We start from the raw sequence: 24,007 nt of genomic DNA, 5'->3' as shown, positions 1-24,007 counted from the left end.
CTCCATTGCTCTGGTGACAATGCCTCTATTGATGCAACCTAACTAAGGTCACATTTTTTAAGGAGCCATATAACTCTCTTGGTTCATTTAGAGCCTGTGGACCCCTAAAACTGTAATGAATTCATTCATTAACTCACTCATTCCCTACTTGTGTTAGGCATTTTACTAGTCTCCGGGATGTGAGTAAAAGATGAAATAGACCTAGTCCCAGCCTCAAGAGAAGGACAGCGAGAGAGAGAGCAAGAGAATGGGAGTGGGATCCAGCATGCCAGGCACTAGGAAGGAGGCATGTGTGAAGGGGCACCTGGGGAAGGCTTTGCCTGGGGGGAATGAGGGAGGACCTGGGCCTGGAAGGACGTGTAGGATTTGGTCAGCTCACCTTCGTGAGAACATCTGCCAATTCGGGCCGCTCCATCTTTTGTGCTGGAGACTCTGATATTTGAAAGTCAGGGCAGGATGTTAGATTTATCCTAATTAAGGGGCTGTCTTGGTGCTGACCCATCAGTGGTGAGCCTGGGTTGTGCCACTCAAAGGAATGCGCTCCCTGTCTTATTTCGGGTCATTCACAGAATTGACCCAGGTGCTTTAAAGTGTCCTCATACGTGTTGCTCGGGAGCACGGTACCCAGGAGAGGGCCAGCCTGGGGGTCTTCCGCAAGGCCTTTCAATGGCTCAGTTGCGCACGTCTGTCACTCTGTCCCACTCCTGCCCCACACGGCCCCCTACCTATCCCCTCACTGGGGGTTACCAAAGCCCCCCTTTTGCCTGCTGCCCTGACCACTCCCTTCCCCACCTCACAGGTGCTTAGCCAGCACCTTAGTTGCTTGGTGCCTTGAGGCTCATTGCTGCTGTGCACTGAGTACCTCTCTTGCCTAGGTCCCGGGCTAAGTGCCTGGGGGACGCAAAGCCCTCAGGGTCGGTATCACTCAGTTCGTCCAGTTTGTTAACCGAGGTTTTGGAAGCTTCAGTCATTAGCCCAGGGTTCCGGGGCTGGGAAGTAGGATTCTGTACCTCCCATCCACGCTTCCTCCCTCTTTGGGGCAGAACTTTTGGAGAGAGATTCCAAGTCACCTAATCCATTCAAAGGCTTTAATTTTTGAGTGTCAACTGGGAACCCATAGCTTAAGTGGTGTGACACATGGTCCGACCCATGTGCTCGCCGGTATGACCTGGCAAGAGCCTGGCACTTGACTCGCTGTTTGGTGGACCCTTTCCCTGGCCCATGTTCCCCCACAGGGCCTAACACCGAGACAAATGGATGCAGAAGCTGAAGTCCATCCCATCCCAGAGCCTCGAGTTGTCTGCTCATCCGGCTCCCTGGGGCTTAGGCCAGGGCAGAGGCAGACAGACAGGCCATTGGCGAGGGGCAAGGCCATGCCCTTCCTTGTGAGGACGAGGCCCACTGAGGTCTGCTGGGCAGATGGGACGGTGCTTGGTGTGTCTCTTGCACACACACACACACACACACACACACACACACGGGGCCTGGCACCCTCTGCATCGCCATGTGGAGTGGGCTGCTGGCTCTCAGCAGTGATGGATGTGTCTCCGTGCGCTGCTCAGCCCTGGCCCCCGCCACTCTGCACGCAGGACTCGCTGAGTAAACGGCTCCGCCCGGCTGCCTGGCAGAAGTGGTGGATGGAGGGACTGGGGGAGGGAGGGAGGAGCAGAGCCATTTGCCTGGGGCACCGGGAGGGGAGTTGGCCACTTATGGCTGTGATGGATGGGCGATTCCACTCTGCCATCTGTTGGGGCTGGCAGGCTGCTTAGCACAGCACTGCACACCTGGCTGGGGCATCCCTGTGGAGCTGGGCCCTCCTCTGCTGGGGCCCGGGGACCAGGCTCCCAACACACGAGGGCAGGAGGCTGGCGGGCAGGAGCTATGCAGCCCCCCTGGGCCCCGGTGAAGGAAGGCCTGCCATATACTTGGAGAAGAGGGCCTGGTGGGCCAGTCCTGTCTTTCACCTGTTTTGCTCCCCCATCAGCCCAGAGTCTCTGAAGAGGGACCATGCCTGGCATTTTTGGGCCCTTCAGAACTTAACTGCCCACCTCCTTTGGCAAGGAACACTTGCAAGGCCCTTGGCACAGTATCTAGCACACATGTTCTCAATTGAAGCAAAGCAAGTTGGACCACGCTTTGCACTCAGCCCTTGGAAATGTGAGGGCACGAAGATGCTTTCAAGCTCATCTGGCTACTTGGGTAGAGAACGGGAACGTCTTGGCCCCACTAGTCACACCTTCATTTATGCTCTACCCACCCTCTTGGATCCAAGAATGTTAGCGTTAAAAGGGTCCCTGGAGATCACCTATTCAAAATCACCTGAGTGGCTGTCTTGAAGCTGAACCATCAGGGGTGAACCTGGGATGTACCACTCAAGTGAATGCGAAGCCGAGGTACAGAGAAGGGAAGGGCCGGCCCAATGGTCTGCAGCATCCGGTCCTTCGTGCGCTAACCCGCTCTTCCCTCCCCAGCCCGCCTCTCCTCAGGGCCTGGACCCTGGACGTGCTCAGCCAGGCCCCACTCCAGGGCTTGGACTTAAGTGGTTGCCTCCTCCTTCAGGCTCTGCTGCCCCATCCCCTACCTTCCTTCATTAGGCTTACCCCACACATGCTCTCCTGCGCGCAGGCATGCCTGGGTTCTAGTCTCTTCCCCGGAGCCACCTCCCTCTCCAAGTCACAGAGTCCAACCCCAATACTCTGGGGCCTTTCTCCTCCTTTGGTGCAGAATGGTAGCCTTGGGTGGGGGGTCGACCCATTCACGTCTCCTCCAGGGAGGCACCTTGGGTCCTGAGGTATCAGCTGCTCCCAGCTGGCCAGAGATGGGCCGACCCCCAGGTCAGCCCCCGAGCCTCAGCTTGGGGCTGAGTTTAGATTGCGTCAAAATAAAACAGAATATGGGACATTTTCCCCACCCTTGAGTCTGCAGGGGCAAACCCATAGCTGGTCCAGGCATAAGCGCTGATCCAGGCATATGCACTGATCCAGGCTCATGCACATTTTAAAGTGGATTTATGGATGCTTCAGATGGAAGGAACAGCATAAGTAAAGGCCTGGTGGCCAGAAAGTCAACTGAAACCATAACAAATTCTGTTAGGCTGAAAGAGACATTGCGAAGAGGCATCATATTTTTGTCCCTGCCCTAGTGGGATTACTTCATTGTGGAGAAGGGAGACATGGGCATGTTGTACTTAATACAAGGGAGGGAGTAAGATTCCCATAATTCAGAGGGAATTAAGAAGAGAGGAGACGATATAGCTGCAATGTGGCTGGGCTTCTTGGAGGAGATAGCATCCTAACTTCTAGGTCTTGCTGGAAACGCCTCTCTTGTAGGAGCTGGGTGCATGAGACAAAAACCCCATCAGGGGCCTGGGATGATCAATAAATAGATGATCTCACCTTCCCCCCCTCCCTCCGAGCTCCGACAAAGGAAGGTAAACCCCACTGGCACAGAGTGTGCCAGGCAGGTGGGAGGTGTATCCCTCTAGATAACATTCTCAGGACAACCTTGGGAGACGCGTTATTGTTTCTACTTTGCAGCCCAAGAAATGAGGCTCAGAGAGGTGAAGTGATTTGCTAAGGTCACACAGCCAGGAGGCAGCAGAGTGGGAACCGCAAAGCCATGTCTCTGGCTCCAAAGACAGTGTGTGCCTTTGGGCACCACTAATACCCTGTGGGAGAGCCCGCTCTTGGCAGGTAAGTGGAGCTGCCCAGTGAGGGGTTGGTTCAGCGGGGGGTGGCATTGGCCGCTGGAGGTGAGCCCTGAAATGGCAAGCCTGCTTCTGGATGTGACAGCTGTTCTTTGTTTGCCAGGCAGCTGTGAGCTGCAGTGTTCCTGGGAGCTGGGGAAGACTGGCTCCCTGAAAAGCGCAGGAGCATAATTTGGCTCCTCTTAATTGATTTGCAAATGTACTGAAGAATTGTGGTAATTCCTTTTAAATTTTACTCTCATTCAAATTTTGGAGGTAAACATAATGAGAAGGGAAAAGTCAGCACCGTATAATGGAAGGAAAAAAAGGTCTAGCATTTAATTTTATTTTTACCCTGGGCCTAAGGAAAGCCAACTCACTATGAATACCTCATTATTTGAATTTCAAATATTTCTCTGGAGTTGAGCACAAAAGGAAACTTAAAAAAAATATTAACACACACTTACAGATACATACACTGAACCATTTCTCCTCTTAAATATGTGACTCAGAATGTCCTAGTTTAGGTTATAATAGCCCCAATTGCAAGAATCAATCAGCTCTAGACAGATGTGTTTACTCAGAAGTGCTTAGAAAGGAGACCAGTCAAAAGAACATTAATATCTTAAAACATTGAAATCATCTTTACCAAAGGGCATTAACTATAAGCATTAATATTTGGGAAATCTTTTTTTTCTTTGCCTGCAAAATGTCTACACTCAGCTGAGCCCAGAGGTCAGGTGTGGGGGAAAGTGAGGAGGTGGTTCTCAGATGAAAGCACAGCATGCTAGAAAGAGCTCAAGAACCCAAGTCTCTCATTTATTTACATGACAGCTATTAAGCTGTCAGTAAAGAGTACAGATGAAAACCATGGGCTTGGCAGTCAAGCAGACCTAGGTGAAAATCCCTGCTCCATCCTTTTATTAACTGTGCTGTATCGAGTGAGTTATTTAATTGCTTGGGGGCCTCAGTTTTTATATCTGTAAAATGGGATTAATAATAGTATTAGGCAAAGAATGACCTTTCAACACACTCAGCACAGGACCAATACAAAGTAAGCCCTAGACAGATGATAGTGATGTCATTGCCTTTTCTATGCAGGGCTCCTATGTGCCAGGCACTGCTCAGTGTGGGGACACAAGGGTAAAGCAGACAAACACAGGACTGTTTTCTGCGAAGCATATCATCAAGTCGCGGAATGGGACAAGTACGACATCACATTGCTCAAAAGACTGGGTTTGGACGCTGGCTAAACCCATTTCTTAGCTGTGTGACCTGGACAAGTCACTTAACCACCCTGATCCTGATTCCTCATCTGTGAAATGGTGAGAAGCCTCTGCCCCTCTCCACTCAGGGAGGTTATGAAAACCAAGGAGATAAAACACAAGCAGGAGTTTTAGAAACTGGAAAGAGTTCTGTTGTAACATAGTGAGGTGCCAGCTAGGGGAGGTTTTGTTCTGTTGTGTTTCACCCTTTCAGTTCCAGGACCCAAGTGGAATCAGGAATGACCAAGGAGTCCTTTTCCTTTTGGGTCAGGTTTCCTGGGAGGGACTCTGTTTACTATTGAATGGCCTTATGTGGTCCATCGTATTGGGAGTTTGTATGTTTACATTTTTTTCCTAGTTTTATTTTATTTTATTAAAAAATATCTTCTTGTCCACACTATGTGGCTTGTGGGATCTTAGTTCCCCAACCCGGGATTGAACCCGGGACCCCTGCAGTGGAAGCACGGAATCCTAACCGCTGGACTACCATGGAAGTCCCTAGGAGTTTGTATGTTATTTTGAGGATGATAGGAGGCCAGTGGAGGCTTTAAAGTAGAAAAGTGATGGGATCAGACTGAGTTTGGAGAGACAATTGTGACTGCGTATGGAGGATGGGCTGGAGGAGTGATCCTGGGGACAGAGGGCTCAGAGATAGGTGATAAGGACTCTGACCAGCTTTAGTCAGGCTCCTTTGAGACCTCTTCTCCTCTGGCCTTGTCCTTGGTTTGCCATCCTTGGTCTGCTAAGCCCAGGTAGCAAGAATTCTGCCAAGTCACCTTAGCAAGAATCCTCCCACTTTTGAGATGTAACCAAGTTCCTTTTGGTAATTTTCTGTCCTTTGACCCTCTCAATCTGCCTGCTGGCTATAAATGCCCGTTTGCCCCCGCTGTGTTTGGGGCTGAGCTGTACTGAAGTCTTTCTCCCCTGCTGCAGTTCCCCAGATAAAATCTGTCTTGCCATGTTCAGCAAGTGTCCGGCACAATTTTACTCTGACCCAGGGCAAATGCCAATCCAAGCTTAAGAAGATGGAAAGGACGGAGAGGCCAGGGCAGGCTTTGGAGGTAGAATAGAAAGATCAGGCAAGGTCGAGGAGAGGAAGGAGTCAGGGACCCATCTCAGCATTCCTGGTGAAGCAACAGAGATGTGCAATTAGGAGGGAGAGTGGCTTTTGGGACAAGAATACCAAACTTGCTTTTGAACTCTTGGATTTGGCCAAGTTTGCCTTTGGTGCAATCCCCTCGGGATTTTCTGTCCAGATTCCACCCTTTGGAGCTTCCCTACCCACTTCCCAAAATGACCCCTGAGTTCCCTCTGGGTCTGCTGCCTTTTAGCCATCTCCCCTTCCCCTTATAAAAACCCCTGTGTCTCATTCCCTCAGGAACTTGCTCTCCTGTGTCAGGTGTCTAATTCAAACAGCAAATCTGGGCTACCGGATGCATGAAGCGCGGCCTCCTCCACTCAGTGGATGTATTTGCATTGTAGCAGGGACATTTAGGAGGTAATTCTGTTACCCCAAAGACAATGAAATGAGGTCACAGAGGCCACACACCAATGGTGGCGGAAAGACTTCCAGAGTAGTGCAGAGAGCATGGGTTTTGCAACCAGGCAAAGTTGAGTTCAAATCCAGGCTCAGAGGAGTCCTTAGTCTTAGCTAGGCTGCTTAGGTGGGGGCACTGTGCCTCCTTTGAGGAGCTAACCTATCATACCTGGGGCAGGCCCTGCACTTCTCTGAGCCTCCACTTCCTCGTGTGGGAGGGGGACAGTCACGCCTCCCTCATGAACTAGCACACACGTCTTCCCCAGCCCTGGAAGTGCCCCTCATTCCCACCCCACTCCCCACGCACCCCTCTGGTGCTCTCCCTCGCTGGGTGGCCACCTGCTCACGAGACCCCTTCCTCTCCCTTGACCTTTGCGTGCACTGGGTGTTTGGTCTGAATCCCCAGTGCTGGAGAATTCCAGCTGGAAAGCTTGTTGTTTCTAAAGGTGGGTGGAGAAGCCCACCCTTGTGGCACTGCAAGCCAGGAGCAGCGGAAGCTGGGGCTCGCAGGAGGCGGCCCTATAATTAATCCCCCAGCATTCTCGCCACCATTGTGTCTTCCCTATTGAGATCAGCCAATTAGCGGTTCCACACTCCTCTGCGTGGCAGCCACTTATTAGCGAAGACAAAGGCAGCATTGATTCCAATTTGTCCTGCATTTGGCTGTCTCTGAAGTTAAAGATTGCATTTGGGTAGCAGCACTGGGGAAGAAACGCAGGGGCAATGTAGAGAGAGAGCCTAAAATTAGTTGAAATAATTTTAGCTCTATTGTGAATGGCTAAACTAAATATAAACAGAAGAGAGAAGAAAAATCTTCGTAATGTTAATTACCATAAGCATTAAGAACCCCAAAATGAGGCGTACGATTTGTTTGGTGACATTCTGATAATTAAATCATTTTCTCCCATTGAGGCTCCTTGCAGGTTTGTGCCGAGCCTGGCTCTTTCTGATTGGTTTTCTCTGGCCCCAAAGGATGCTCCAAATTCTGCTTCCCAGATTTCTGAGTCCACAGTTTTTCTTCAGTCCAGGTGAGCTGTGCCCTGCTACTGTTCACTTGAGTAATCAATCAAGTGATCACTGGGTCTTGGGCCAGCCTGAGACCTTTGAGGATAAGGTTGAGGTTGTGACTGATGTGGACAGGAAGATTGCTCACTGTTCATCTATCCAACCATCCATCCATCTGTCTGTCCATCTGTCTATATCCATGCACTTTTTCATTGATTCATTCAGTAGGCATCGTTTTCAAGGCTTTGAAAATACAGAGATAAATACAATATAGTTCTTGCCCTTGAGGAATCTGGTTGGGGAGGGGAGGATGACATATGTAAAGAACTACTTATAACGCAGTGTCTAAAACCTTATAATGGAGGTATAAACAAAGTACTTTGAGAGCATCATATTGACAGATTCATTTTGCCCAGGGAGTCATGGAAGACTTCTTGGAGGAGGTGACATTAAAATTGGGCCTAAAAGCACGAGTAGGAGTTTGCTGAGCAGGAAAGTGGGAGGAGGGAAACCCCACCAGGGTGGATAGAGCAGGAGCAAAGGCCCAGTGTTTCCAAGAGCCCTGGCAGACTTGGGTGAGGGTGAAAAGGCTGGTTTAGGAGGAGTGGAGGGTGGTTGAAAGGAATAGTTGTAGAGGAAGTGACAAAAACATCCATGATGACAACACATTTATTAAGCCTGTACTATGTACCTGGCACTATTCCAAATGTCTTACCCTAGTCATCTCATTTAATCCTCACCTACACCCCTACCCCGAGATTTATCATCCCTTCTTTATACTGATGGGGATTGTGGGGCCCAGAATTTACAAAGCTGGGAAGAGCTGTCTCGACTCAAAGTTGTGTTCTTCATCATGATACCATTCTGCCAGGCCACGGGCCAGCCTGGGAAGAGCTTGGATGCCAAGCTCAGAAGCTGGGCTTTATCCTGCAGTTGGTGTGGATGCACACCCAAGAGAAGACCCTGACCCTGAGCTACCATGTGGTCTGGTTAAGAAGTGAGGGCTTTGTCCGTTGGAGGGTGTGCACATTGGTTTTGCTGCCTGCTCATCCCTTCTCCTGGCTCTGGGGTGCCTTTTGTGCTGTAGACTTGCCCCTTATGTCCATGGCCCCAACAAGGCACTGATAAAATCAGGGACAAAGGTGTGCCTGGCGACTGTTTCACATATTGTGAAGCCCTTTCTCTGTGTTACTCTTCTTGCAACGTGGGTCTTATCGTCCCATTAATATTGAGAAGGCTTAACTCTTAGAATGTCATGTGACTTGTTCAAGGTCACCTGGTCTGTAGCTTGGTCCTGGACCCTCATCTGGCTCTAAAGCAAAAGGGGCACACTCTTCCAATGTTATCTTTCTTCCTCTTTCATCATAAAACCCACCCATCCTACATCCTTGAGGAGATTACATGATTTGGAGGAAAGAGATGCTGGAAGATTCTCCTCAATTTCTCAATGTCCCTTGGGATGTGGGGCCTGGAACTGAAAGGAGCATTATCTGAAGGGGGCCTGAGTAGGACCGAGCCAGGTGGGGGGTTAATTAATTCCTGCCTTTTAAGTGGTACCATGCCTCTTCCATCCACCACCCCATTTATGTTGCTTTTTTGTGTGGCAAAACTTCTCAAAAGAGTTTTTTCAGTTGCTGACTTCAGTTCTTCACCTCCCAGGCTCTCTTTAATCCTCTCCACTCAGGCTCTGGCCCCATCACTCCACGGCAGTCGCTTTGGTCAAGCTCATTAATGACCCCATGGTCATTTCTTGCCCTCACCCCACTCCTCCTCTAGGAGCCTCTCTTCTCTGGTTTCCATGATCCCAGTATCACCTGTCTTTCCTCCCGATGTGCAGGCCTCTCCTTTGGGCTGAATCTTCTTCTCTTGCAGAACATCAGCCTCATGGTTCTCTCCTTAGCTCGCCCTGTTCCAGCCGCTGTTTTTCTCCTGTTCTTCCCTCACAGTGGGTTTCATTTTCTTTTTTAAACCACAGTTCACAGTAAGAAATTCATTTTATATTCTATCCAGTGAACCACCCCTCTATACAACTGAAATAAAAATTTTGCAAAGCAATATATTAATCCTTACTAGATGCAATGCACTCAGGTAGTTTTAGGCTATTCTGTTCCATTTTATTTCATTTGAAAAATACCCATTTTAACCCACTCAATCAATTTTGCAACCCACCAACACGTGTTGGCCCCTCATTTGAAAAACACTATTCCAGCTTATCAAATTAGTTCCACTTGGGGGCCTTTGCACCTGCTGTCCCATCACCTAGAATGTTCCTTCTCCAGAGAGTCTCATAGCTGCCTCCTTCTTCGCGTTCACTTTTCAGATCAAACATCTTCCTCAAAAAGTCCTTCCCCAACGATGCCATCTAAAGGGACTGCATTACCTCATCTTTCTCCCTTGACCCTGCTTATCTTCGCTACACCTTCCACTATTTGAAATTAATTTGCTTCTTTTTATACATTTCCTATCTTTCCCTCTGCCCTGGAGAAGAGAACTTGTTTAGCTTGTTCACTGATGTGGCCTCAGTGTCTAGAACAGGGCTGGCAAACAGTGGGCGCTCAATAAGTGTTTGCTCATTGGGTGATAAACTCTAGCTGTTTTGGGGCAGCTGCCGACCACGCTCATTCAGCAGTTGTGCCAAATCACTGACTCATACTATGGGACACCCAGGTCTTTTGCAGTGACCTGAGCACAGGGAGCTCAGCTCAATGCTTTGTGAAGACCTAAAGGGGTGGGATGGGGAGGGTGGGAGGAAGGCTTAAGAGGGAGGGGATATGGGGATATATGTATACATATAGCTGATTCACTTTGTTGTACAGCAGAAATTAACACAATACTGTAAAGCAATTATAATCCAATAAAGATGAAAAAAATACTTAATGTAGAATGATAGAAAATGAGCTAAGAGACCAAGTTCAAAGGTGAAACGAGGTGACTAAAAGAACAAAGCCAGGGTGTGTCAATTGGGCTGATTTTGGCTGTAAATTTTAAACAATGACCCCATTTATGACCTTACATAACAGGAAGTCCAGAGAGGGTGACCCAGGGACCTACATTTCTTCTGTCTCTGTTCTGTTTTACTCCTCTTTTTCTTAAAATTAATTAATTAATTAATTAATTAATTTTTGGCTGCGTTGAGTCTTCGTTGCTGTGTGCGGGCTTTCTCTAGTTGTGGAGAGCAGGGGCTACTCTTTGTTGTGGTGCACAGGCTTCTCATTGCCATGGCTTCTCTTGTTGTGGAGCACAAGCTCTAGGCTCATGGGCTCCAGTAGTTGCGGCACTAGGGCTCAGTAGTTGTGGCACATGAGCTTAGTTGCTCTGCGGCATGTGGAGTCTTCCCAGACCAGGGATTGAAACTGTGCCCCCTGCATTGCCAGGCAGATTCTTAACCACTGCATCACCAGGGAGGTCCTTCTTCTTGTTCTTAATCTTCAGACTGGTAGCACTTCTAGGGATCATACCCAGACATCATAATGCCCAAAGGAAGAAGAAAAATCACCTCTTCTTAAAAGAGTGGAAACTATTCTCAGATCCCCCAAGCACACTTTCTGTTACTACTTCTTATTGGCTGGAAAAAGGTCCCTTGCCCACTCCTGAACAAATCATGGACAAGGGGAATGGAATTTTCATGGCTTGCTTTTGCTAATCATAATGGTCATGACACCTGGGGCAAGGTGACATAAATACCATGAAATACCCAGAAATATATATCATGTGGTCCTGGATGCCTGCTGGAGGTGGGCTGTAAATTTCACTCTAAGTTTCCCAGCAGCCAAGGCAAAAAGGGGAAGCCAAACTGTTAAAATGTTTACAATGTAAACTGTTAAGAATTTTACAGTGCCCATAAGTTTTAAAGAAATCAGTTGCTTAGGAGAATCCCTACTTTTTCTTTTTTTTAATTTCTTCTTTTTTTTTTCTTGGCTGAACCGCACAGCTCTTGGGATCTTAGTTCCCTGACCAGGGATTGAACCCAGGCCTTTGGCAGTGAGAATGCAGAGTCCTAACCACTGGACCACCAGGGAATTCCAGAATCCCAACTTTTTCTGATACTGATATCTGAAAATTTCTCCATTGTTCTTTGTAAGTAAGATATTGTGACGGACCATTTCCAGGTCATACCCCCACATTCATTGCAGTAGCAGGTTACATATAGTTATTTCTTATAGTGCTCCAAAGCAAACTAAAGAAATAATTCCAAAGCCCTAGCACCAAAGTACAATTTAAAAAGTGATTCAGGGGTAGGAGTGAGAGAGGGTAGGAGAAGCAGGCTGGAGTAAGTAGCCTAAGTTACGTGCCTGGCTTTCTGATGGACTACACTGAATTTACCCAAGGGTAGAATTTAGATTAGCTGAAAGAGTGGATGGACAATTTGTCTTGCAGGCAGCCCACCATGAATATCATTTCTCTCAGCAAAGTTTTTTATAAAGAAGGAGCAGCAGAGGGTTCGAGGTTGTGTTCACTGACAAGGATCCCCACGTACAGATTTTCTTAGATATTCACATGTTTTGATGGTTGGCAGAGTAGACGGGACATTTCTAAAATAAAAATGGAGCCTCCTGGGCAGAATATGTACCTGAATGGATGTCACGGATGTGGGTGCTCTTACATTCAGCCTCTCCTCTGCTTGTGAAATTGATATTTTAAATCCACATCCAGGACTTTATACCTCTCTAGGGTGATGTGTCCCAGCAACCCATTTTAGTTAGTGTTTTTTTTAACTCTTAAATGTGACCTATTTGCAGATAAATTATATGGCCATTCTATACCTATCCCAATTGGAGTTTATCTTGTTAGTCATTCAACCTAGCTGCATCTTGAGTCTGTTACGAAATGTGTTTGCTCCTTCACCTGCAAATCTGAGTATATACAGTACAATCCCTGTCTTAATTGAAGGCCCACAAGTGAGAGGTTGGACAGGGATGCAGAGAACATGGCATGTTGGTGTGTGTGGGTGTGCGCGTGTGCGTGGCCCTATCAGTGTGAAGCTGAGGGTGTTTGTGAATGTTCTTCTGTGTGTGAAGGTGAATATCTCAGCATCTAAGTGTCCCCGCTGAGCAGGTGCATACGATGACAGGGCATCCACATTTGAGGATTCATGCAAGTCTTTGTCTCTTTAGATGGCTTGTCAACTTCCAAGTTCAAATCATGGGTTTCTTCTTGGAGGGGCACCTGGTCTCCAGAGATGATGCCTAATAAACCTCTTGGTACTTGTGCCCTTTCATGTCCCCTCCCACACGGGGTCTGGGCTGGCCTGTGACCCAATTAACAAAGAGAATGCAGAGAAGGAGTGCTGTGCCTTGTCTTGACCTAAGCCTTAGGAAGTCTTGAAGTTTCTCCTTTTGTGCTTTTTGGAGTCCTGAGCTGGTGACCATGCTGGAGAGACCATGTGAAAAGACTGCATGGAGGAGAAGACCAGAGACTTCACAGAAAGGGCCAAGAACCCCAGCCTTCCATCCACTGCCATGGAGCACAAGTCATGTGAATGAACCAGCTTGCACGTCCCTGCCCAGCCTTGTCCCCAGATGAGCGCCTTACACGAGCAGAAGAACCACCCAGCTGAGTCCAGTCAACCCTCAGCCTCAACCCTGACGAAATGGCCAATGTCTTGGGTCCCTAAGTTTGGGGGTGATTTGTTAGTTGCCATAGAGAATTGAAATACTTGGGTAACAGTTCCTCTCACCGTCTCTCCAGCCCCACACAGGAAAGGGCTGCTGACCTGCGGGGGGTGGGGGGTGTATGTGGGGGCGTTCGGGGCAGACCAGGTCCTGGGGAAGGCAAAAGCCATTTCTCCCCGCCCCTTTCTGTCCTCCCTCTTTTTTTTTTCTCACCCAGCCTGGGTAAGAGGAGCCTGGGCTCAGGCTTGCCTTAGTCTAAGTGAATGGTTGGTGCCTGGTGTCTTGCCTGCCGGTCCCCTGAGAGCAGGTTGCAGGCCTGTTGGAATTCCACCAGCATGCCAGCGGGCAGACAAGCAGCTGTTTAAGTGGGTAATTTCATTAAGGGGAGAGGCACTCTGCACTCTGCCTAGAATCCTAATGGGTGAGGTCACTTAGAGAATGCATTTAAACCTGGGAGCACAGTTGACTGGGTCCCAGCAAGTGCCTAAGCTGTGGTCCCCACCCTGGGATTCAGTCCCGTTTGGGGCTGTGAGTAGAAAAAAAGGAAAGAGGATTGGGAATCTACTTACACAAATGTCCAAGAGTCTCCTGGAAAAACTCACCTTAAGAGAAGAAGGAGAAGATGGTAAAATCAGTTTGAGGCTGTGGGCTGACTGGGCGGGGAGACGTGAGCTCAGGGGCATCTTCTCTTAGAGGAGCTCCCAGCACAGACCTTGGGCCTGGCTCGAGCTCTGGGGCAAGGAGGCTGAAGTAAGAGAGAGAGAGAAAACCTCAATTTCTCTCCTTTCTTAGGCTGCAGGTAACAAAAGCCCCCTTGAGCTAGCCTGGGTGGAAATGGAAAATATGTTGTAAAGCCAAGGGGTGTCTCCTGGAAGCCAAAGGTAGGAATGCACTTGGGCCCAGAGGACCAAGAATCAGAATTTCTACCACTTCTTTCTGTTCCTTTCTCATCTCTCTGCACATCACCTTCCTCTGCTTCTTTATACCCAGAGTGTAACTGGACACCTCCCAGACCCAAGATTTATGTGCATAGATCCAGCCACCGGCAGAAACCGAATGGCATTTGACAGTCCTCATCCCAAATTTTCGGGAGAGAGATCTGACAGGTTCTACTTGGCCCTGGCCAGGTCAGATAGGGTAGGGGGCATGGCATCATTACAAAAGTGGCTTCAGGGACTTACTTCTTTTAATTTTCTTTTTTCTTTTTATTGAAGTATGGTTAATTCACAATGTTGTGTTAATTTCTGCTGTACAGCAAAGTGATGCAGTTATACATACGTGTGTGTGTGTGTATATATATATACATACATTCTTTTGAAAAATATTCTTTTCCATTATGGTTTATCACAGGACTTTGAATATAGTTCTCTGTGCTCCTGGGGTTTACTTCTTACAGAAAATCACCGATGTCCAATTTCCTAAAAGTCACCATTGCATCCATGATTGTTGTGAGATGCTGAGCATTCAGAGTACCCATTGCATGGGCCAGTACTTTTGGCTGTGGTGGGCAGGACTGAGACTAGAGTGACACAAGCAAGACACATAGGAAGTAAAATTTAAGGAGGCATTCACGGTGGGTCTTGTGAAAGTGCATGGTTGGCCCCCGCAAGACCCTAAGAGTAAGCACGGCCCTCAATTTCGCATGGCCCTGGCAGGGGAGTCTGCACCCCCTGCTACATGCAGCAGTGATGCCCTGCATGCTGGCATCCTCAGAGCAGACAGTGGATGCCCACAGGTTAGTGCCAATGCCCTGGGAGGGTGTAGATGGCAACTGTGTCGTGTGGGGGGTTGGCAATAAAAGGGGGCATGATTTCAATGAGTCATAGTGTAGCAGAGGCCACACAGTGGTGTGACTATACATGAGATACTCCTGGGACGTCCTGTGGGTTTTGGGGAGGACTGAAGGTGGAGGGGGTGTGGATATGGGTGTGGAGTTCTCCTAGAGTGGGTGGAGGGCAGGGCCAGGAAATGCCAACGTATCACTGATACCATGAGCTTATTCCTACCTCTCAGGCTGGGGTGGCTTGGAAGATAGGTCACATCTCTGTGATGCCCAGAATCACACTTTCCCATGCCCACTATCGCCTGGTCATGGCAACAATCCTGGGCACAGACAGGCATCATCACCTCGCGTGTGTGTCTGAATGAACCGAGGCTCAGAGGGGCTACGCCACTTACCCAGCAGTCTGCATTAAGGACCTCGTAGCTGTTTTAACCTCCTCCCTGCTCACATAGGGAAACCGAGGACTGTAAAGTTGAGGTACGTACTCACTGTCCTACAGTTAGTTTAAGCAATGGAAATAAATCCCATTGAATTTAATTTCCAACCATTATTTATCTTGCATAACCGAACTGAAGCTTGACTAGTACACCCTGAATTTCCAAACTGGGGACAAACCCTTCCAACCTGGTGGGTCCACAGTCAGTGCCTAAACCCTTGCAGACTGTTTTGCATCCACACCAGTCTTCTCTGCCTGATTTCCAAGCTTCTCCCACCTCCCCAGTTGTCCCTTTGATTTTAGTGGATGTAGGGCAGCTTGATTAGGACTTGCCACAGATCCTGCCCAGCTAGAAGATTCAAGCCCTGTTCCTGGTAGTCTTCAGGGGCTCCCCTCACCTTGAAGAAAAGCAGAAGGACAAAGGCAGCCAGGTAGCAGCATGAAGGGCTGACCAACCGTGGGCACCCTCTCCTGGCCTGACAGTCTTTGCCCAAGCCCCAGGTTTCTCACCAGGCAGCCACTGCATTTTTGAAGTTTGAGCTTATGTTACTGCTCCTTTTAAAAAATGATAAATTTTAAAGCAATAAAATCTGCACATTAAACACTTCGCCCTGGCTGCGGTAGCAATGGCTCCAACAACCTTCCAGCGCACTTTTGAGTCAGCTTTGCCAGGGGAGCTTCCATTATCTCCAATCTCTGCAGAAGTTCACCTCTAAAGCACATTTGCAAGGGATATACGGTGGGTTTGAAGGAGATGCAAAGCAACTCTCTTCTACATAACCCTCAGGTCAAAGAGGAAATCACAATGGAAATAGAAAAATATTTTGAATTGAACAGGAATGAAAAATAGGAACAAATCAAAACTTGTGGGAAGGCAGTTAAAAGATACTCAGGTATTCTTAACTTGGGGAAAGAATTCAGGGACCCTGTGAACTTGGTGGGGAAAAATATATTTATTTTAAATAACCTGGAGCAGAAATTTAGCATTTCTTTTAATTTAGGAATAAAGGCAGCAGACTGCAATTGTATTAGTGGTATGTGTGACACCATCAATAGATGTCACAGGTAATGAATCAACACTCCATCAATTTAAGGATCCAGGAGATTTATTTTTCTCTGCCTTGGTCTTGCAATGTGCACTCAGGCTTGCCTAGAAACAGGGATGCAAATGGCAACAGTTCATGTTTTTTATTGCTTTATGAGCTATGTCAGCATAAGCACTGAGGAGAGATGCCTAGAATTTTGCCAAAGAGGTGGCCTGGGTAGGATTTTCAGGTTACCATGCATGGAAATGTCCACAGGTGTATTTTGCAAAAAGGTCAATTTACTAGACTCTTAGCAGCAGTCTGAAAAGTTCTCAGATCCACTATTGGTATTATTTTTGTTAAAAAAAAAAAACCCTTTTTATTTTGAATAGTTAAGATTCATAGGAAGTTGCAAAGATGGTAGAGAAAGGTCTAGCGAAACTTTCACCCAATTTCCCCCATTGTTTACACCTTATGTAAATATCGAGGATATTGACATTGATAGTGTAGATATAGTTTTCTGTAATTTTCATCACATATGTAGCTTTGTGCAACCACAAGCACAGTTCAGATACAGAACTATTCCGTCACCACAAAGATCTCCATCATGCTACCCGTTTATAATCACTCGCTGCTTGTGACCATCTCTACCCTCTGGCAATCACTGACCTATCCTCCATCTTTATAATTTTGTAATTGCAATAACATTATATAAATGGAATATTTCAGTATAAGACTTTTAAGATTGGCTCTTTTCACTTAGATAATGTCCTTGAGATCCATCCAAGTCATTGCATGTATCAATAATTTATTCCCTTTTAGCATAACATTTCATGGTAGGGATGTACCACAGTTTGTTTAATCATGTAGGGTATTTGGATTGTTTCCAGTTTTTGACTATGAACAATTGTGTACATGTTTTGTGTGGACATGTTTTCTTCCCCCTTGCAGCAAAAGTTTATTCATAATTGAAGTTTAGAAATATTTTTAATGCATGCTGAGAAAACAGTGATATTCCAAATTTATAGGTTACTATCTGACAAGGATGTTGGGAAAGGCATTGGCATACAGCTTTGCAAGTTGTTTGCAAACATTGTCTCTGAGTCTGTGGCTTATCTTTCTTTTCCTCTTAATATCTTTTTTAGAGCAAATTTTATAATCTTGATGAAGTCCAACTCATTAACTTTTTCTTTGATAAATCATGCTTTTGGTGTCACGTCTAAACTCTTCACTGACCCCCAGGTCCAGAAGATTTTCTCCTACGTTTTCATCTAAAAGTTTTTATAGTTTCATGTTTTAAGTCAATGATACATTTGATTTAATTTTATATGTAAGGTGTTCAGTTTAGGTCAAGGTTTATTTTTTCTGCCTGTGTATATCCAATTGTTCCAACATCATCTATTGCGAAGACTATTGTATTCATTTTTTAGCCTGTTAATATGGTTAATTACATTGTTGATTTTCAAATATTGAACCCATCTCGCAACCCTGGAATAAACTTCACTTGATTGCGGTATACAATTCCTTTTATGTAGTACTTCATATATTTTGCAACTCTTTCCTTTAGTGCATGCACATTTAGGATTACTATATCTTCTTCGTGGATTGACCCTTTTATCATTATATAATGTCTATTTCTGTCTCTCATAATTTGCTTAGCTCTGAGTGTGCTTTATCTATTATCGATACAGCCATTTCTACTTTCTTTCTATTAAAGTCTGCATGATATATCTTTTTCCATCGTTTCACTTTCAACCTGCCTGTACGGTTATTCTTGAGGTAAATTTCCTGTGGGTATCAGAGAGTTGGATGATTTTTTTTAACCCATCATGCTAATCTCCATCTTTTACTTAGTATATTTAGATAATTTATAGTTAATGTAATTATTAATATATTAGGGCTTAAATCTGCCATTTTATTTACTTATTTTTGTTTTCTGTTCTTTTTCTCTTGTTTTTTCCCTTGCTTTCCTTTTCTTGCCCTCCTGTGGGGTACCTGAACATTTTTAAGAATTCATTTTGATTCATCTATGCTATTTTGAGTGTGTATCTTTGTATAATTTTTTTTAAGTGGTGGCTCTAGGTATTACATTATATATACACAACTTATCACAGTCTATGCGTGTCAACATTGTCAGTTTGAGTGATGAGTAAGGGAGTGATAATTCCCTTTGTATCCCTCCACTCTCCTCCATATATAATATAATTTTCCTCTACGTACAGTGATTCTCACTGTATGACTTTCACTTCACCATCAAATGCAACTTAGACAATTCAAGTAAAGGAACATCTGGATTTCCCTGGTGGCACAGTGGTTAAGAATCCTCCTGCCAATGCAGGGGACATGGGTTTGATCCCTGGTCTGGGAAGATCCCACATGTCAAGGAGCAACTAAGCCCATGCGCCACAACTACTGAGCCTGCACTCTACAGCCTGTGAGCCACAACTACTGAGTCTGTGTGCCACAACTATTGAAGTCTGCATGTCTAGATGCCCATCTCTGCAACAAGAAAAGCCACTGTAATGAGAAGCCCGTGCACTGCAATGAAGAGTAGCCCCCACTCACTGCAGCTAGAGAAAGCGCGCATGCAGCAACGAAGACCCAATGCAGCAAATAAATAAATAAGTAAATAAATAAATAAATAAATAAATTTAAAAAAAAGACAGGAACACCTACTTGGCCATATTTTTACTTTTTTTGTTGTTCTTTTTTCCCCCCTCATATTCCAAGTTTCATTACTTTATTGTTTCATTTCTGTGCTTCCTTATTGTCCAATCTCCAAGTCATTCTTTTAGGGTATATCTGTTGACTACAAATTTTCTTAGTTTTCTTTCCTCTATTAATATCTTGATATCATCTTCATTTCTGAAGGATATTTTTGTTGGACATAGATTCCTAGTTTGACAGCTTTTTTCTTTCAGCACTTCAAAAAATGTGCCACTTCTTTCTGGCATCCATAGTTTCTGCTGAGAAATCACTGTCATTCAAATTGTTTTCACCCTATAGATAAGATTTTTCTTTTCTCTGCTTTCAAGTGTTTTTGTTTGTTTGTTTGTTTTGTTTTTTGTTTTTGTTTGTTTTTTTGTCTTTAGTTTACAGAAATTTGACTATAATGTATCTTGCTGTGTATTTCTTTGGGTTTTTCCCATTTGCAGGCTAAATTTGTCTTTTACTGAATTCAGGAAATTTTCAGCCATTGTTTCTTTGAATATATATATTTTTTCAGCCCACCCTCTTTTCCCTCTCCTTCTAGGACTCTGATAACACGAAAGTCACATCTCTTATAAGTTCCACAGTACCCTGAGCTTATGTTCCTTTTTAAAAATCCTTTGGTCTATTTTCTCTGTTGTTCAGATCTGGTAATTTCTATTGTTCTGCAAGTTCACTGGCTCTTTCCTCTCTTCTCTCCATTACACTATTGTGTCAATCCATTGAATTTAAAAATTTTAGTTATTGTATTTTTCAGTTCTAAAATTTCCCTTTGGTTCTTCTTTATATGTTCGATTTCCTTGCTGAGTTTTTTTTTTTGTATTTTTACAAAATTTGTCTCAAATGTGTTTGTAATTGTTTGTTGAAACATTTTTATGAGGATGGCTGCTATAAAATCTTTGTCAGATCATCCTCACATCTGTTATCTCAGTTGGCAGTTGTTGATTGCCTTTTTTTCCCCCTAAGAACTCTTGAGATATAATTGACATACAATAAACTGCATATATTTAAAGTGTGCAATTTGATTTTTTTCTTATTAGTAATGTACATATGACAATCCCAACCTCCCAATTCATCCCACCCCAACCCCCACCCCCCCACTTTCCGCCCTTGGTGTCCATATATTTGTTCTCTACATCTGTGTCTTTGTTTCTGCCTTGCAAACTGGTTGATCTGTACCATCTTTCTATATTCTGCATATATGCATTACTATACGATATTTGTTTTTCTCTTTCTGACTTACTTCACCCTGTATGACAGTCTCTAGGTCCATCCATGTCTCTACAAGTGTCCCAATTTCGTTCCTTTTCATGGCTGAATAATATTCCATTGCATATATGTACTACATCTTCTTTATCCATTCATCTGTTGATGGACATTTAAGTTGCTTCCCTGACCTGGCTATTGTAAATAGTGCTGCACTGAACATTGGGGTGCATGTGTCTTTCTGAATTATGATTTTCTCTGGGTATATGCCCAGTAGTGGGATTGCTGGGTCATATGGTAATTCAATTTTAAGTTTTTCCAGAAACCTCCATACTGTTCTCCATAGTGGCTGTGACAGTTTACATTCCCACCAACAGTGCAAGAGGGTTGTCTTTCTCATTCAAGTTGAGATTTTCCTGGTATGATGAGTGATTTTTTTTATTGAAACCTGGACATTCTGGGTATGTCATTATGAGACTCCAGATCTTACTTCGATGATCTGTTTTAGCTGGCTTCATCTGACGTGGCTCTAGTGGGGGAAAGAGAGTACTATATTGCTACTGTCAGGTGGGGATGGAATTTCAGTTTCCCCATTCAATGTCCATCATAGTAGGAGAAGGACTACTTGTTACCATGGTGTGGGGGTGGGAGCTCAGGCTCCCTACAAGGACTTTACTGATACCACCTTGGCTGAAAGAGGCAGAGGTGCCTCGTTTCTGTTCCCCATGTGGCCTCCACTAACATGACATGGCATGGTGGTGACGATGGTGGTGGTGGTGATGTTCATGGTGGTGGTGGTCATGGTGGTGGAGTGACCTCATTAATCTTGGATGGTGGTGAAAGTTTTAACTCTTCAGTAGGTCTCTCTGACACCATCTCCACAGGAAGGGGGAGGAGCACCTTGATACTGCTGGATGGGGGCAGAAGTCCAGGCTGCCCATGTTATCTCCTCTGACACAGCATAGAGAGCCTCATTACCACTTAGTAGGGGTGAAGGTCCCAGTTCTCCACTTGACCTCTTCTGACACCACCCAGAGGGGAATGGGACAGGGTTGAGCACCTCATTATCACCTGATGAGGATGAAAGTCTAGGGTCCCCAATAAGCCTTTGCTGGTGGGGGTGCGAAAGGGGCTAAAGTTTTTCTTTGATGTTTGGTTGGAGTAGAGCAGTTATTCTCTAAAAATTTTCTGTTTTGCTAGGCTGTCCTTTCTTGGTCCTTTTTTCTAGAAGGAGCAGACTTTTCTCAAGGCTTCTTTTGTCTGCACCCATTGACATTCCCAGGCTGCCAGCTTCTCCAGCACCTAGTAGGTTATATGAGGCTAAAGAAAATCCAGGGAACTCACCTGAGTCATTTCTTGGGTCCTGAAGTCCCTAGCCAGGCTGTCTTATGTTTGTTTTGCATATAATGTCCAAGGTTTCAGCTATAATTAGCAGGAGGAATGGGGAAAAATATTTCTACCCTATCTTTCTGGAAGCAGAAGTTCAGTCTCACTTACAAGACGATGACCTAAGAAAGGGAGACAAAAACAGATCAAGCTTTTTTGCAGATGTTGGGGCATTTTGATTACCTTGCCCTAAAGCTACGTCAGCAACTTGGAGAGCCAGGATGCCTGTTGTTCTGGGCATCCCCATAATTAATACCAGGCCTTGGTGTGATTATTAATAGAGTACCTCTACAGTTTGGCCTTACAGATTTTGATTGAGTAGGTTCAACCTTGAAAAAAGAAACTTGCTCAATAAGCTGGTTTTGTGAGTCACTTTATCATGAAGGGGAAAAACAAATTCATTCAGCTCATCGATGTTTTTGCACTGGGGTTTTGATGTCTCAGAAACACTAGCCATGAGCTCTCTTTGCAAAACTGGCGTATATTAGTGAGGTAAAACAAGCTTTTCAAGGCACTCTCCACAAGATAAGTATTCAAACCACTACTTATTACAAAATTTACCCATTTTGCTCCCTCATTGAGAACACTAAGGGAATCAAGAGGCAGACCCTTTGAGGGGAAGCATTACCATAATCGAGGCAGTGGTTCTGCCTCATTCAGGATGTGTCTGAGCCCGCTCCTGCCACTTCTGCAATTCTGCAGAATTTTACCTCCATCTGTTCACCTTCTCCAGCCGTGGTTTGTTCAGAAGCTCATATTATCCTGTTAAAATTTTCTTAACCGGTTATTTCACGTCAGGAAATTTACCTTGAGGATCTTACAGGCGTCATCATTATAAACATTGTGAACAAAGACCAATAAAATGCCCTAAACATCAACATCTGTTTAGTTACATGACTGTAAGGTAAAGAACCCACTTCACCTTGGTCTCCTGACTGGTTGCTCAAACATGCCGTTTTTGAACACGTTAAAATGCATTACTTTACAGTTCAGTCTGTAAGGGCATTTTTTTGTGTGTGTGGCTGCTTCTTTTGACCCCGAACCTTCAGTCATGTCTACAGTTTGTTTCCTCTTCTTCTCTCCCCCTTCCTCATTACATGGATTTTTTCTTCCCAGGTGATTTAACAAAAATGTGGTAAAATATACATAATGTAAAATTTACCATTGTAGCTTTTTTAAAGTGTACATATCATGCCATGAAGTACATTCACATTGTTAACCAACCATCACCATCCTCCATCTCCAGAACTTTTTCATCTTCCCTAACTGAAAATCTGTACCCAATTAAACAATAAGTCTCCATCCCTCTCTCCTCCCAGGCCCTGGTAACCACCATTCTACATTCTGTGTCTATGAATTTGACTACTCCAGGTACCTCATATGAGTGGAATGACGCATTATTTGTCCTTTTGTAATTGGCTTATTTCACTTAGCTTAATGTCCTCAAGGTTCATCCATGTTGTAGCATGTGACAGGATTTCCTTCCTATTTACTGAGTTCCTTTTTAAGGCTGAATAACATTCCATTGTATGTATATACCACATTATGTTTATCCATTCACCCATTGATGGACACTTGGGTTGCTTGCACCTTTGTCTATTGTGATTAATGCTGTTATAAACATGGATATACAACTATCTCTTTGAGACTTTGCTTGGAATTCTTTTGATTATGTGCTCAGAAGTGGAATTGCTGGATCATATGGTAATTTGATTTTTTTTTTTTTTTGAGGAGCTACTATACTGTCTTCCACAGCAACTGTACCAAAAGTATGGAACACTGCATGAATTTATGTGTCATCTTGCACAGAAACCATGCTTATTTTCTCTGCATTGTTCCAACTTCAGTATATGTGCTGCTGGAGCAAACACCGAAGGTGATTTTAAACTGACCTTGAAGAAGGCTTTAGACCCTTTTTAAATTTGCTTGATTGATTGTGCTTTTTCACCAATGGTCCCATTTCAATATTTCTCTTTTTTCAAGTTGCAAAAAACTGTTAATTATTATTTAAAATGTACCTGTGTGAATTTATTATTTTTAAAATAGTAAATTTGTCACTTCATAAAAATAATATACCCTCATTTAAAAGTTGAAGCACAATAGGAAAGTTTTTTTAAAAAGGGCAACTAATCACTCCAAATGCTACTAGCCAGAAACAAGTAGTGTTAATACTTTAGATACTATACCAACTCTCTCTCTCTTCATATTAGGGACAGAAAAATGGGTTGATAGAAGTAATTTTATAGCAATGGGACTATATTGTACATATTATCAAATAAAAAAGTTAAAATTAATTTTATTTTAATTCAACAGTTAGAAAAAAAACTGAAGGGAAACTGAAGACATGCTAAATTTCAG

At 44.8% G+C, this 24,007-nt stretch overlaps 1 non-coding gene across 1 annotated transcript; it reads right to left on the bottom strand.

Annotated features, from left to right (window-relative positions):
* Window positions 1-23,414: 23,414 nt before the first annotated feature.
* LOC130842846 (U6 spliceosomal RNA) lies at window positions 23,415-23,520 on the bottom strand. The gene has a single exon (XR_009050621.1). It is a non-coding gene; the product is annotated as a U6 spliceosomal RNA (small nuclear RNA).
* Window positions 23,521-24,007: the final 487 nt, after the last annotated feature.

The sequence above is a fragment of the Hippopotamus amphibius genome, chromosome 1 (assembly GCF_030028045.1).
Source record: "Hippopotamus amphibius kiboko isolate mHipAmp2 chromosome 1, mHipAmp2.hap2, whole genome shotgun sequence".
NCBI classification, from domain to species: Eukaryota; Metazoa; Chordata; class Mammalia; order Artiodactyla; family Hippopotamidae; genus Hippopotamus; species Hippopotamus amphibius.
Note: the sequence above shows the minus strand (reverse complement) of the source record. Positions and strands in the feature narration are given on the sequence as shown.